The 15,550-nt window shown below is 35.1% G+C and overlaps 1 protein-coding gene across 5 annotated transcripts in view; it reads left to right on the forward strand.

Annotated features, from left to right (window-relative positions):
- The window catches only part of LOC137647980 (spermidine/spermine N(1)-acetyltransferase-like protein 1), a 107,718-nt gene that overhangs the window by 85,743 nt on the left and 6,425 nt on the right, over positions 1-15,550 (forward strand). The window lies entirely within an intron of this gene.

A 15,550-nucleotide genomic window follows, 5' to 3' on the forward strand; every position in this document is an offset into this window, starting at 1 on the left:
TCTATGTCCCTTGATATAACAGCAAAATCGGTGGGGAAAATATTAATAATGGAATCAATAAAGGGTAAAGATTACTAAGATGGAGAAATTTGGTTTAGAAAAAAAAATAGAATTAGTGAAGAGTAGGGATTACCAAGATGAAGAAATTTGGTTCAGAAAAAATAAAATAAATTAGTGAAAAGTTGATTACTAAAATTGAGAAATTCATAAAATTGAGAAATTCAATTTAGAAAAAAATAAAAATAGAATTAGTGAGGAGTAGAGATTACTAATTAATATGGAGAAATTTGGTTAGGAAAAACAAAAATAGAATCAGCGAATAGTAGAGATTACTAAGATGGAGGAATTCGGTGAGAAAAAATAAAATTAGAATTAATTGAGATTACTATAATGGAAAAATTAGACACAAATGAACAAGATTCCAAGAACTACATCGAATTAGAACAAAAAGAAATACTCTCTCTCTCTCTCTCTCTCTCTCTCTCTCTCTCTCTCTCTCTCTCTCTCTCTCTCTCTCTCTCTCTCTCTCTCTCTCTCTCTCTCTCATTTCGATTTATAGTACACATACAAGTAAAAAAAAAATGATGGCATTGAAAATTTTATATTTTGACTTCCCGGAATTTCTATTCTATATTGAAAAATTAACAATTTTGGAAGGTTAAAATTATGGATAATATACCAGATAATAATTATTTTCATTATTATTATTATTATTATTATTATTATCATTATTATTATTATTATTATTAATATTATTATTAGCTAATCTACAATCCCAGTTGGAAAAGCAGGAAGTTTTAGTTCTAATGGTTCCAGTACGAAAAAATACCTCAGTGAGGAATGGAAATAAGGAAATAAATAAACCATGTAAGAGAAGTAAATAATAATAAAAAAAAAAATCCCAAGATCAATAACAAGGTTGAAATAGATATGTCACATATGAACTATGAAAACAGTCTCTTGTAATCTTTTTCAGCATAAACTATTCGCTGCATGTTTGATCTTTTGAAGGTCCGCCAATTCACCCACATGACTAAGATCATTCCACAATCTGGTGACAGCTGGTATAAAACTTCTAGAATACTGTGTAGTATTGAGCCTTATGATAGAGAAGGCAAGGCTGTTAGAACTAACTACATACCTAACTATAGGGGCACTCAGTAGAGTGCAGACCTCCGCCTCGGCAGATTATTTCTTGACCTTTTGCTCGATTATAGCCTTCATTTTTTATTTTGACCTTTGACCTTGATCTCCCAAAATTTAATCAATTCTAACTTTTTACATGACAGTTAATCTCTGCAAATTTCATTACTCTACGATTGAAATTGTGGTCAGGAAGCTGTTCACAAATAAACATATACACACACATACACAAACAGATTGTAATACATAACCTCCTTCCACCTTCGATGGTGGAGTTAACTATAGTTTGGACTTTACGATATAGTTGTTCTTTGTCCGTTGGTCTGCCTTTCCTTCCACTTAGTGCAGCTCTTAAACTATTCATTTTATAAGTTTACTTTGTGTGTTAATTGAATAAAATAATACTTATATGCCTTAGTTTATAAAGATAATCTTTCCTTTTATTGTGAAGGTAGTCAGGTAATCTTAAAAAAAAAACTCTAATTAGATATTTCTAGATTCTGTTAGTCTGTCAGATATTATCAGTACTTTTAGTATTTGCCAGTTTTACCACTTCTATAAGTAAAATATATCACATTGAATATATATGTTCCTGGCCAGTGGACTACGGAAATGACAACTTCTACATTTCTAGTTGAGAGCCAGGACCCGAACAATTACTGCCAGATCTATGATCAGAAAGCATCTAAAATGTTCAAAGAACTTTTAGAAGACGGAAATTTCTGCCAAATCTTTGCTCAGAAAGCATCTATAATGTTCAAAATACTTACAAAAAAGGGAAATTACTGACAGATCTATGCTCAGAAAGCATATACATTGCTCTAACCATTCCAAAAGACGTGAAATACTGCCAGATCTTTGCTCAGAAAGCATCTATAATGTTCAGAACACTTCCAGAAGACGAAAACTACTGCCAGATCTTTGGTCGGAAAGCATCTATAATTATCAAAACACTTCTAGAATATAGGAATTACTGCCAGATCTTTGCTCAGAAAGAATCTATGATGTTTGAAACTCTTCCAGAAGACGGGAATTACTGCCAGATTTTGCTCAGAAAGCATCTACAATGTTCAAAACATTTCCAGTAGACGGGAATAACTGCCCCATCTTTGTTCAGAGAGCATCTATAATGTTCAAAACACTTCCAAAAGACGGAAATTACAGCCACATCTTTGCTCAGATAAAATCTATAGTTTTCGAAACACTTCCAGACGACGACAATTGCTGCCAGATATTTGCTCACACAGCATCTATAATCTTCAAACCTCTGCCAAAAGACGGAAATTTCCGCCATACCTTTCCTCAGACAGCACCTATAATGTTCAAAACACTTCCAGAAGACGGAAATTACAGCCACATCTTTCCTCGGACGGCATCTATAATGTTCAAAACACTTCCAAAAGATGGAAATTACAGCCACATCTTTGCTCAGACAAAACATAAATATTGTTCAAAACTATTCCAGAAGACGGAAATAACTGCCAGATCTTTGCTGAGAAAGCATATATAATATTCAAAACACTTCCAGAAGACTGAAATTACAACCACATATTTACTCAGAAATCATCTATAATGTTCAAAACACATCCAGAAGACGGAAATTATTGAGAAATCTTTACAGAGAAAGCATCTATAATGTTCAGAACACTCCCAGAAGACGGAAAATGCTTACAGATCTTTGCTCAAAAAGCATCTATAATATTCAAAGCACTTCCAAAAGATGGAAAATACTGACAGGTCTTTGCTTAGAAAGCTTATATAATGTTCAAAACCCTTCCAGAACAAAGAAATTACTGCCAGATCCTTACTCAGAAAGCATCTCGAATTATCAGAACACTACCAGAGCATGAAAATTACTACCATATCTTTGATCAGACAGTATCTATAATGTTCAAAATACTACCAGAAGACGACAATTACTGCCAGATCTTTACTAAGAAGGCATCTTAAATGTTCAAAACACTCCCAGAAGACGGTAAATACTTCAAGATCTTTGATCAGACAGTATTTATAATGTTCAAAATAGTTCTAAATATCAGACATTACTGCAAGATCCCTGCTCAGAAAGCATCTTTAATGTTCAAAACACTTCCAAAAGACGGAAATTACTGCCACATCTTTGATCAGACAGCATCTATAATGTTCAAAACATTTCCAAAAGAAAGAAATTACTATTATTATTATTATTATTATTATTATTTGCTAAGCTACAACCCTAGCTGGAAAAGCAAAATGCTATAAGCCCAGGGGCCCCAACAGGGAAAATAGCCCAGTAAGGAAAGGAAAGAAGGAAAAATAAAATATTTTAAGAAGAGTAACATTAAAATAAATGTTTCCTATATAAACTATGAAAACTTTAACAAAACAAGAGGAAGAGAAATTAAATAGAATAGTGTGCCTGATTGTACCCTCAAGCAAGAGAACTCTAACCCAAGACAGTGGAAGACCATGGTACAGAGGCTATGGCACTACCCAAGACTAGAGAACAATGGTTTGATTTTGGAGTGTCCTTCTCCTAGAAGAGCTGCTTACCATAGCTAAAGAGTCTCTTCTACCCTTACTAAGAGGAAAGTAGCCACAGAACAAATACAGTGCAGTAGTTAACCCCTTGAGCGAAGAAGAATTGTTTAGTAACCTCAGTGTTGTCAGGTGTGTGAGGACAGAGGAGAATCTGTTAAGAATAGGCTAGACTATTCGGCGTATGTGTAGGCAAAGAGAAAGAACCGTAACCAAAGAGAAGGATCCAACGTAGTACTGTCTGGCCAGTCAAAGGACCCCATAACTCTCTGGCGGTAGTATTTCAACGGGCGGCTGGTGCCTTGGCCAACCTACTACCAGATCTTTGCTTAGAAAGCATCTATAGTGTTCAAAATACTTCCACAAGACAGAATTTACTGCAAGTTCTTTGCTCAAAAAACATCTTAAATGTTCAAAACACTCCCAGAAGACAGAAATTACTGCCAGATCTTTACTCAGAAAGCATTTTAAATGTTCAAAACACTCCCAAAAGACAGAAATTACTGCCTGATCTTTGCTGAGACAGCATCTATAATGTTCAAAATACTTCCACAAGACAGAATTTACTGCAAGTTCTTTGCTCAAAAAAACATCCTAAATATTCAATATACTCCCAAAACACGGAAATTACTGTCAGATCTTTAATGAGACAGATCTATAATGTTAAAAAAAACTAATATAAAACGGAAATTATTGACAGATCTTTCCTCAGAAAGCATCTATGATGTTCAAAACACTTCCGGAAGACGGAAATTCCTGCCAGATCTTTGCTTAGAGAGCATCATAAATGTTCAAAACACTTCCAGAAGACGGTAATTACTGCCATATCTTCGATTAGACAGCATCTATAATGTTCAAAATACTTCTAAAAGACGGAAATCACTACCAGAACTTTGCTCAGACAGCATTTATAATGTTCAAAACACTTCCCGAAGACGGAAATTACGGCCAGATCTTTGCTCAGAAAGCATGAATAATGTTCAAAACACTTCCAGAAGACTGAAATAACTGACAGATCTTTGCACAGAAAGAATCTATAATGTTCAAAACACTTCCAGAACAGGGAAATTACTGCCAGATATTTGCTCAGAAAGAATCTATAATGTTCATAACACTTCCAGAAGACTGAAATTACTGACAAATCTTTGCGCAGAAATCATCTTGAATGTTCAAAACACTTCCAGAAGACGGAAATTACTGCCACATCTTTGATCAGAAAGCCTCTACAATGTTCAAAACACTTCCGGAAACAGAAACTACTGCCAGAACTTTGCACAAAAATCATCTTAAATGTTCAGAATAATCCCAGAACACGGAAATTACTGCCACATCTTTGATCAGAAAGCATCTATAATGTTCAAAATACTTTCAGAACACGGAAATTATTAGAAGATCTATGCTCAGACAGAATCTATAATGTGCAAAAAACTTCCAGAAGACTGAAGTTACTGCCATTACTTTGCTCAGAAAGCATCTATATTGTTCAAAACACTTCCAGGATATGGACATTATTGACAGATCTTTGCTCAGAGAGCTTCCTAAATGTTCAAAATACTCCCAGAAGACGGACATTATTAAAAGATCTATGCTCAGACGGCATCTATGATATGCAAAAAACTTCCAGAAGACGGAAATTAGTGCCAGAGCTTTGCTCAGAAAACATCTGTAATGTTCAAAACACTTCCAGGAGACGGAAATTACTGCCAGATCTTTGCTCAAAAAGCATATATAATGTTCAAAACACTTCAAGAAGAAGGAAATTACCGCTATATCTTTGCACAAACAGCATTTATAATGTTCAGAGCACTTCCAATAGATGAAAATAACTGCCTGATCTTTGATCTTTGATATTTGCGCAGACAGGATCTTTAATGTTCAAAACACTTCCAAAGGACAGAAATTACTACCAGATCTTTGCGCAAAAAGAATCTACAGTGTTCAAATTACTTCCAGAAGAGAGAACTTACTGCCAGATCTTTGCTCAGAAGCCATCTGCAATGTTCAAAACACTTCCAAAAGACAGAAATTAATGCCAATATCTTTAGCCCGAAATCATCTAAAATGTTCAAAATACTTCCTAAGGAAAGAATTACTGCCATATCTTTGCTCACACAGCATCTATAATGTTCAAAACACTTCCAGAAGACGGAAATCACTACCAGATCATTGCTCAGAAACCATCTGCAGTGTTCAAAACACTTTCAGACGACCGAAATTACTGCCATATTTTTGCTCAGAGCGCATCAATCATGTTCAAAATACTGCTAGATGTTTGCTCACACAGCATCTATAATTTTCAAAACACTGACATAAGACTGAAATTACTGCATGCCCTTTGCTCAATAAGCATCTATAATATTAAAAATACTTCAAAAACACAGAAAATTACTGCCAGATCTCAGCTTCGGCAGTATCTATGATATTCAAAATACTTCCAGAAAACAGAAATTATTGTCAGATTTTTGCTCAGAAACCATATATAATGTTCAAAACACTTCAAGAACACGGAAATTACCACAAGATCTTTGCTCAAACTGCATCTATAATATTTTAATCCTTTCAAAATAAGGAAATTACTGCCAGATCTTTGCTTAGACCGCATCTATAATGTTCAAAACACTTCCAAAAGATAGAAATTACTACCAAATATTTGCTCAGACTGCATATATAATGTCCAAAACACTTCCAGAAGACTGAAATTACTGCCATGTCATTGCTCAAAAAGCATCTATAATGTTCAAAACACTTCCAGAAGACGGAAATTACTACAAGATCTTCGCTCAGAAAGCATCTATAATGTTCAAAACACTTCCAAAACACGGAAATTACTAGAAGATCTATGCTCAGACAGCATATATGATGTGCAAAAACTTCCAGAAGATGGAAATTACTGCCAGATCTTTGCTCAGAAAGCAACTATAATGTTTAAAACACTTCCAGGAGACGGATATTACTGCCAGATCATTGCTCAAGAATCTTATATAATGTTCAAAACACTTCCAGAGGATGGATATTTCTACCAGATCTTTGTTCAAACAGCATTTATAATGTTCAAAACCTTTCCACAAGACAGAAATTGCTGCAATATCCTTGCTCAGACAGCATCCGATATGTTCAAAACACTTCCAAAACACGGAAATTACAGCCAGATCTTTGCTTAAAAAGCATCTAAAATGTTCGAAACACTTCCAGAAGACGTAAATTACTGCCAGATCTTTGCTCAAGAAGCATCAATAATGTTCAAAACACTCCCAAAAGTCGGAAATTACTGCTAGATCTTTACTCACACAGCATCTATAATTTTCAAAAAACTCACATAATACTGATATTACTGTCAGATCTTTGCTCAACAAGCATCTATAATGATCAAAACAGTTCCAAAAAATATAAAATTACTGCCAGATTTTAGCTCAGGCAATATCTATGATGTTCAAAACACTTCTTGAAGACGGAAAGTGCTCAGACTGCATCTCTAATATTCTAAACACTTTCAAAAGACAGAAATTACTGCCAGATATTTGCACAGACAGTATATATAGTATTCAAAGTACTTCCAGGAGACGGAAAATACTGAGAGATCTTTGCTCAGAAAGCATCCATAATGTTCAGAACACTTCCAGAAGACGAAAATTACCGCAATATCTTCTTCAGACAGCATATATATTGTTCAAAACATACAGAAGATGAAAATTACTGCCCTATCTTTACTCAGAAAGCATCTAAAAGGTTCAAAACACTTCCAGAAGAAGGAAATTCATGCCACATCTTTACTCAGAAATCATCTATAATGTTCATAATACTTCCAGAAGACGGAAATTACTACCAGATCTTTGCTCTGAAACCTTCCTGAATGTTCAAAACAGTCCCAGAAGACGGATATTACTACAAGACCTATGCTCAGACAGTATCTATGATGTGCAACAAACTTCCAAAAGATGGAAATTACTGCCTGATCTTTGCTCCGAAAGCATCCAAAATGTTCAAAACACTTCCAGAAGGTGGATATTACTGCCTGTTACTGCCAGATCTTAACTCAGAAAGCTTCTATAATGTTCAAAACACTCCCACAAGACGAAAATTACTGCCAGAACTTTGCTCGGACAGCATCTATAATATTCAAATACTTCCAGAAGACAGAAATTACTGCCGGACCTTTGCTCAGACAGCATCCATAATGTTCAAAACACTTTCAGATGAAGGAAATTACTGCCATATCTTTGCTTAAAAAGCATCTAAAATGTTCAAAACACTTCCAGAAGACGGAAAATACTGCTATATCTTTGCTCAGATAGCATCTGTAGTGTTCAAAACACTTCCAGGTAACGGAAATTACTGCCTGAACTTTACTCAGAAAGCATCTATAATGTTCAAAACACTTCCATAAGACGAAAATTACTACCAGATCTTTGATCAGTATCCATAATGTTCAAAACACTTCCAGAAGACAGAAACTTAATGCCAGATCTTAGCTCAGAAACATCTAAAATGTTCAAAACACCTCCAGAAGACTGAAATTACTGCCAGATCTTTGTTCAGAAAGCATCTATAATATTCAAAACACTTACAGAAGACGGATATTTCTGCCATATCTTTGTTCAGACAGTATCTATAATGTTCAAAACACTTTCAGAATACGGGAATTACTGCCATATCTTTGCTTGGAATGCATCTAAAATGTATAAAACACATCCAGAAGACGGATATTATTACCAGATCTTTGCTCAGAAAGCATCTCTAATGTTCAAAACAATTCCAGAAGACAAATATTGCAGCCCAGTCTTTGCTCAGAATGCATCTATAATGTTAAAAACAACTCCAAAAGAAAGAAATTACCGACAGATCTTTGCTCAAAAAGAATCTACCTAAAAAAGAATCTATATAATGTTCAAAACACTTCCAGAAGACGGAAATTACTGCCAAATCTTTGCTCAGAAAGCATCTATAATGTTCAAAACACTTCCAAAAGAAAGAAATTACTGCCATATCTATTCTCACAGAGCATCTATAGTGTTCAAAACACTTCCAGAAGGTGGAAGTTACTGCTAGATCTTTGCTCAGAAAGCATCTATGATGTTCAGAACAATCCCGGAAAACGGAAATTATAGGGAGATATATGTTCAGACCTTATCTGTATACACTTCCAGAAGACGAAGAATACTGCCAGATCTTTGCTCCGAAACCATCTATAATGTTCAAAACTCTTCCAGAAGACAGAAATTACTGCCAGATCTTTGCTCAAGAAACATCAATAATGTTCAAAATACTTGCAGAAGACGGAAATTACTGCCATATTTTTGCTTAGAATGCATCCAAAATGTTCAAAACACATCCAGAAGAGGGAAATTATTACCAGATCTTTGCTCAGAAAGCATCTCTAATGTTCAAAACAATTCCAGAAGACGAATATTATAGCCCAATCTTTGGTCAGACACCATCTATAATCTTCAAAACACCTCCAAAGGACAAAGATTAATGCCAGATCTTTGCTCAAAAAGAGTCTATATAATGTTCAAAATACTTCCAAAAGAATGAAATTACTGCCAGATCTTCGCTCAAAAATCATCTATAATGTTCGAAACACTACCAGAAGACTAGAGTTACTGCTAGATCTTTGTTAAAAAAGCATCTATAATGTTCTAAACATTTTCAGAAGACGGAAATTACTGCCAGATCTTTGCTCAAAAAGCATCTATAATGTTCAAAACACTTCCAGAAGACGGAAATTACTACAAGATCTTCGCTCAGAAAGCATCTATAATGTTCAAAACACTTCCAAAACACGGAAATTACTAGAAGATCTATGCTCAGACAGCATATATGATGTGCAAAAACTTCCAGAAGATGGAAATTACTGCCAGATCTTTGCTCAGAAAGCAACTATAATGTTTAAAACACTTCCAGGAGACGGATATTACTGCCAGATCATTGCTCAAGAATCTTATATAATGTTCAAAACACTTCCAGAGGATGGATATTTCTACCAGATCTTTGTTCAAACAGCATTTATAATGTTCAAAACCTTTCCACAAGACAGAAATTGCTGCAATATCCTTGCTCAGACAGCATCCGATATGTTCAAAACACTTCCAAAACACGGAAATTACAGCCAGATCTTTGCTTAAAAAGCATCTAAAATGTTCGAAACACTTCCAGAAGACGTAAATTACTGCCAGATCTTTGCTCAAGAAGCATCAATAATGTTCAAAACACTCCCAAAAGTCGGAAATTACTGCTAGATCTTTACTCACACAGCATCTATAATTTTCAAAAAACTCACATAATACTGATATTACTGTCAGATCTTTGCTCAACAAGCATCTATAATGATCAAAACAGTTCCAAAAAATATAAAATTACTGCCAGATTTTAGCTCAGGCAATATCTATGATGTTCAAAACACTTCTTGAAGACGGAAAGTGCTCAGACTGCATCTCTAATATTCTAAACACTTTCAAAAGACAGAAATTACTGCCAGATATTTGCACAGACAGTATATATAGTATTCAAAGTACTTCCAGGAGACGGAAAATACTGAGAGATCTTTGCTCAGAAAGCATCCATAATGTTCAGAACACTTCCAGAAGACGAAAATTACCGCAATATCTTCTTCAGACAGCATATATATTGTTCAAAACATACAGAAGATGAAAATTACTGCCCTATCTTTACTCAGAAAGCATCTAAAAGGTTCAAAACACTTCCAGAAGAAGGAAATTCATGCCACATCTTTACTCAGAAATCATCTATAATGTTCATAATACTTCCAGAAGACGGAAATTACTACCAGATCTTTGCTCTGAAACCTTCCTGAATGTTCAAAACAGTCCCAGAAGACGGATATTACTACAAGACCTATGCTCAGACAGTATCTATGATGTGCAACAAACTTCCAAAAGATGGAAATTACTGCCTGATCTTTGCTCCGAAAGCATCCAAAATGTTCAAAACACTTCCAGAAGGTGGATATTACTGCCTGTTACTGCCAGATCTTAACTCAGAAAGCTTCTATAATGTTCAAAACACTCCCACAAGACGAAAATTACTGCCAGAACTTTGCTCGGACAGCATCTATAATATTCAAATACTTCCAGAAGACAGAAATTACTGCCGGACCTTTGCTCAGACAGCATCCATAATGTTCAAAACACTTTCAGATGAAGGAAATTACTGCCATATCTTTGCTTAAAAAGCATCTAAAATGTTCAAAACACTTCCAGAAGACGGAAAATACTGCTATATCTTTGCTCAGATAGCATCTGTAGTGTTCAAAACACTTCCAGGTAACGGAAATTACTGCCTGAACTTTACTCAGAAAGCATCTATAATGTTCAAAACACTTCCATAAGACGAAAATTACTACCAGATCTTTGATCAGTATCCATAATGTTCAAAACACTTCCAGAAGACAGAAACTTAATGCCAGATCTTAGCTCAGAAACATCTAAAATGTTCAAAACACCTCCAGAAGACTGAAATTACTGCCAGATCTTTGTTCAGAAAGCATCTATAATATTCAAAACACTTACAGAAGACGGATATTTCTGCCATATCTTTGTTCAGACAGTATCTATAATGTTCAAAACACTTTCAGAATACGGGAATTACTGACATATCTTTGCTTGGAATGCATCTAAAATGTATAAAACACATCCAGAAGACGGATATTATTACCAGATCTTTGCTCAGAAAGCATCTCTAATGTTCAAAACAATTCCAGAAGACAAATATTGCAGCCCAGTCTTTGCTCAGAATGCATCTATAATGTTAAAAACAACTCCAAAAGAAAGAAATTACCGACAGATCTTTGCTCAAAAAGAATCTACCTAAAAAAGAATCTATATAATGTTCAAAACACTTCCAGAAGACGGAAATTACTGCCAAATCTTTGCTCAGAAAGCATCTATAATGTTCAAAACACTTCCAAAAGAAAGAAATTACTGCCATATCTATTCTCACAGAGCATCTATAGTGTTCAAAACACTTCCAGAAGGTGGAAGTTACTGCTAGATCTTTGCTCAGAAAGCATCTATGATGTTCAGAACAATCCCGGAAAACGGAAATTATAGGGAGATATATGTTCAGACCTTATCTGTATACACTTCCAGAAGACGAAGAATACTGCCAGATCTTTGCTCCGAAACCATCTATAATGTTCAAAACTCTTCCAGAAGACAGAAATTACTGCCAGATCTTTGCTCAAGAAACATCAATAATGTTCAAAATACTTGCAGAAGACGGAAATTACTGCCATATTTTTGCTTAGAATGCATCCAAAATGTTCAAAACACATCCAGAAGAGGGAAATTATTACCAGATCTTTGCTCAGAAAGCATCTCTAATGTTCAAAACAATTCCAGAAGACGAATATTATAGCCCAATCTTTGGTCAGACACCATCTATAATCTTCAAAACACCTCCAAAGGACAAAGATTAATGCCAGATCTTTGCTCAAAAAGAGTCTATATAATGTTCAAAATACTTCCAAAAGAATGAAATTACTGCCAGATCTTCGCTCTAAAATCATTTATAATGTTCGAAACACTACCAGAAGACTAGAGTTACTGCTAGATCTTTGTTCAAAAAGCATCTATAATGTTGTAAACATTTTCAGAAGACGGAAATTACTGCCAGATCTTTGCTCAAAAAGTATCTATAATGATCAAAACACTTCCAGAATACGGAAGTTACAGCCATATCTTTGCTCAAAAAGCATCTATAATGTTCAAAATACTTCCAGAAGACGAAAATTAATAGCAGAACTTCGCTCAAAAAGCATCTTTAAGGTTCAAAACATTTCCAGAAGACGGAAGTTACTGCCAGATCTTTGCTCAGACAGCGTCTATGATGCTCAAAACACTTCCAGTATACGAAAATTACTGCACTATCTTTGCTCAGAAAGTATCTATAATGTTGAAAACACTTCCATAAGACGAAAATTACTGCCAGATCTATGCTTAGAAAGCATCTAAAATGTTCAAAACACTTCTAGAAGATGGAAATTACTGCCAGATCTTTGCTCAGAAAGTATCTATAATGTTCAAAACACTTCCAAAAGACGGAAAATACTCCCAGATCTTTGCTCAAAAATCATCAATGATGTACAAGACACTTCCAGAAGACGGAAATCACTACCAGATTTTGGCTCAAAAAGCATCTATAATGTTCAAAACACTTCCAGAAGACGGAAATTACTGCCATATCTTCGCTCAAAAAGAATCCTTGATGTTCAATACACTTAAAGAAGACGGAAATTACTGCCAGATCTTTGCTCAGACAACATCTATAATGTTCAAATCTCCAGAAGATGGAAATTTGTGCCAGATATTTGCTAAGAAAGCATCTATAATGTTCAAAACACTTCATGAAGATGGAATTTACCGCTAGATCTATGCTCAGACAGCATCTATGATGTGCAAATCACTTTTAGAAGACGGAAATTGCTACCACATCTTTGCTCAGAAAGAATCTATAATGTTCAAAACACTTCCAGAAGACGGAAATTACTTGCAGATTTTGCTCAAAAGGCTTCTATAATGTTCAAAACACTTCCAGAAGACGGAAATTCCTGCCATATATTTGCTCAGAAAGAATCTATGATGTTCAAAACACTTTCAGAAGACGGAAATCACTGCCAGATCTTTGCTCAGACAACATCTATAATGTTCAAAACACTTCCAGAAGATGGAAATTAGTGCCAGATATTTGCTAAGAAAGCATATATAATGTTCCAAACACTTCCAGAAGACTGAAATTACTGCCAGATCTTTGCTCAGAAAGCATCTATAATGTTCAAATCACTTCCAGAAGATGGAAATTATAGCCAGATCTTTGCTCAGAAAGCATCTACAATGTTCAAAACACTCTCAGAAGACGGAAATTACTGCCAGATATTTGCTCAGAAAGAATCTATAATGTTCCAAACACTTCCAGAAGACGGAAATTACTTCCAGATTTTGCTCAGAAAACATCTGTAATGTTCAAAACACTTCCAGGAGACGGAAATTACTGCCAGATCTTTGCTCAAAAGGCATCTATAATGTTCAAAACACTTCCAGAAGACGGAAATTCCTGCCATATATTTGCTCAATAAGCATTTATAATGTTCAAAACACTTCCAGAAGACAGAAATTACTGCCAGATCTTTGCTCAGACAACATATATAATGTTCACATCTCCAGAAGATGGAAATTAGTGCCAGATATTTGCTAAGACAGCATATATAATGTTCCAAACACTTCCAGACGACGGAAATTACTGTCAGATCTTTGCTCAGAAAGCATCTATAATGTTCAAAACACTTCCAGAAGATGGAAATTACTGCCAGATCTTTGCTCAGAAAGCATCTACAATGTTCAAAACACTTTCAGAAGACGGAAATTACTGCCAGATATTTGCTCAGAAATAATCTATAATGTTCAAAACACTTCCAGAAGACGTAAATTACTGCCATATATTTGCTTAGAAAGAATCTATAATGTTCAAAACACTTCCAGAAGACAGAAATTATTGCCAGATCTTTACTCAGACAACATCTATAATGTTCACATCTCCAGAAGATGGAAATTAGTGCCAGATATTTGCTAAGACAGCATATATAATGTTCCAAACACTTCCAGAAGACGGAAATTACTGCCAGATCTTTGCTCAGAAAGCATCTATAATATTCAAAACACTTCCAGAAGATGGAAATTACTGCCAGATCTTTGCTCAGAAAGCATCTACAATGTTTAAAACACTTTCAGAAGACGGAAATTCCTGCTATATATTTGCTCAGAAAGAATCTATAATGTTCAAAACACTTCCAGGAGACAGAAATTACTGCCAGATCTTTGCTCAGACAACATCTATAATGTTCAAAACACTTCCAGAAGATGGAAATTAGTGCCAGATATTTGCTAAGACAGCATATATAATGTTCCAAACACTTCCAGAAGACGGAAATTACTGCCAGATCTTTGCTCATTAAGCATTTATAATGTTCAAAACACTTCCAGAAGATGGAAATTACTGCCAGATCTTTGCTCAGAAGGCTTCTATAATGTTCAAAACACTTCCAGAAGACGGAAATTCCTGCCATATATTTGCTCAGAAAGAATCTATAATGTTCAAAACACTTCCAGAAGACAGAAATTACTGCCAGATCTTTGCTCAGACAACATCTATAATGTTCAAAACACTTCCAGAAGATGGAAATTAGTGCCAGATATTTGCTAAGACAGCATATATAATGTTCCAAACACTCCCAGAAGACGGAAATTACTGCCAGATCTTTGCTCAAAAAGCATCTATAATGTTCAAAACACTTCCAGAAGATGGAAATTACTGCCAGATCTTTGCTCAGAAAGCATCTACAATGTTCAAAACACTTTCAGAAGACGGATATTACTGCCAGATCTTTGCTCAAAAAGCATCTATAATGTTCAAAACACTTTCAGAAGACAGAAATTACTGGCAGATCTTTGCTCAGAAAGCATCTACAATGTTCAAAACACTTCCAGAAGACGGATATTACTGCCACATCTTTGCTCAGAGAGCATCTACAATGTTCAAAACACTTTCAGAAGACGGAAATTACTGCCAGATCTTTGCTCAGACAACATCTATAATGTTCACATCTCCAGAAGATGGAAATTAGTGCCAGATATTTGCTCAGACAACATATATAATGTTCATATCTCCAGAAGACAGAAATTACTGCCAGATCTTCGCTCAGAAAGCATCTACAATGTTCAAAACACTTCCAGAAGACGGATATTACTGCCAGATCTTTGCTCAGAAAGCATCTACAATGTTCAAAACACTTTCAGAAGACGGAAATTACTGCCAGATCTTTGCTCAGACAACATCTATAATGTTCACATCTCCAGAAGATGGAAATTAGTGCCAGATA

The sequence above is a fragment of the Palaemon carinicauda genome, chromosome 1, assembly GCF_036898095.1.
Source record: "Palaemon carinicauda isolate YSFRI2023 chromosome 1, ASM3689809v2, whole genome shotgun sequence".
Classification (NCBI taxonomy): Eukaryota; Metazoa; Arthropoda; class Malacostraca; order Decapoda; family Palaemonidae; genus Palaemon; species Palaemon carinicauda.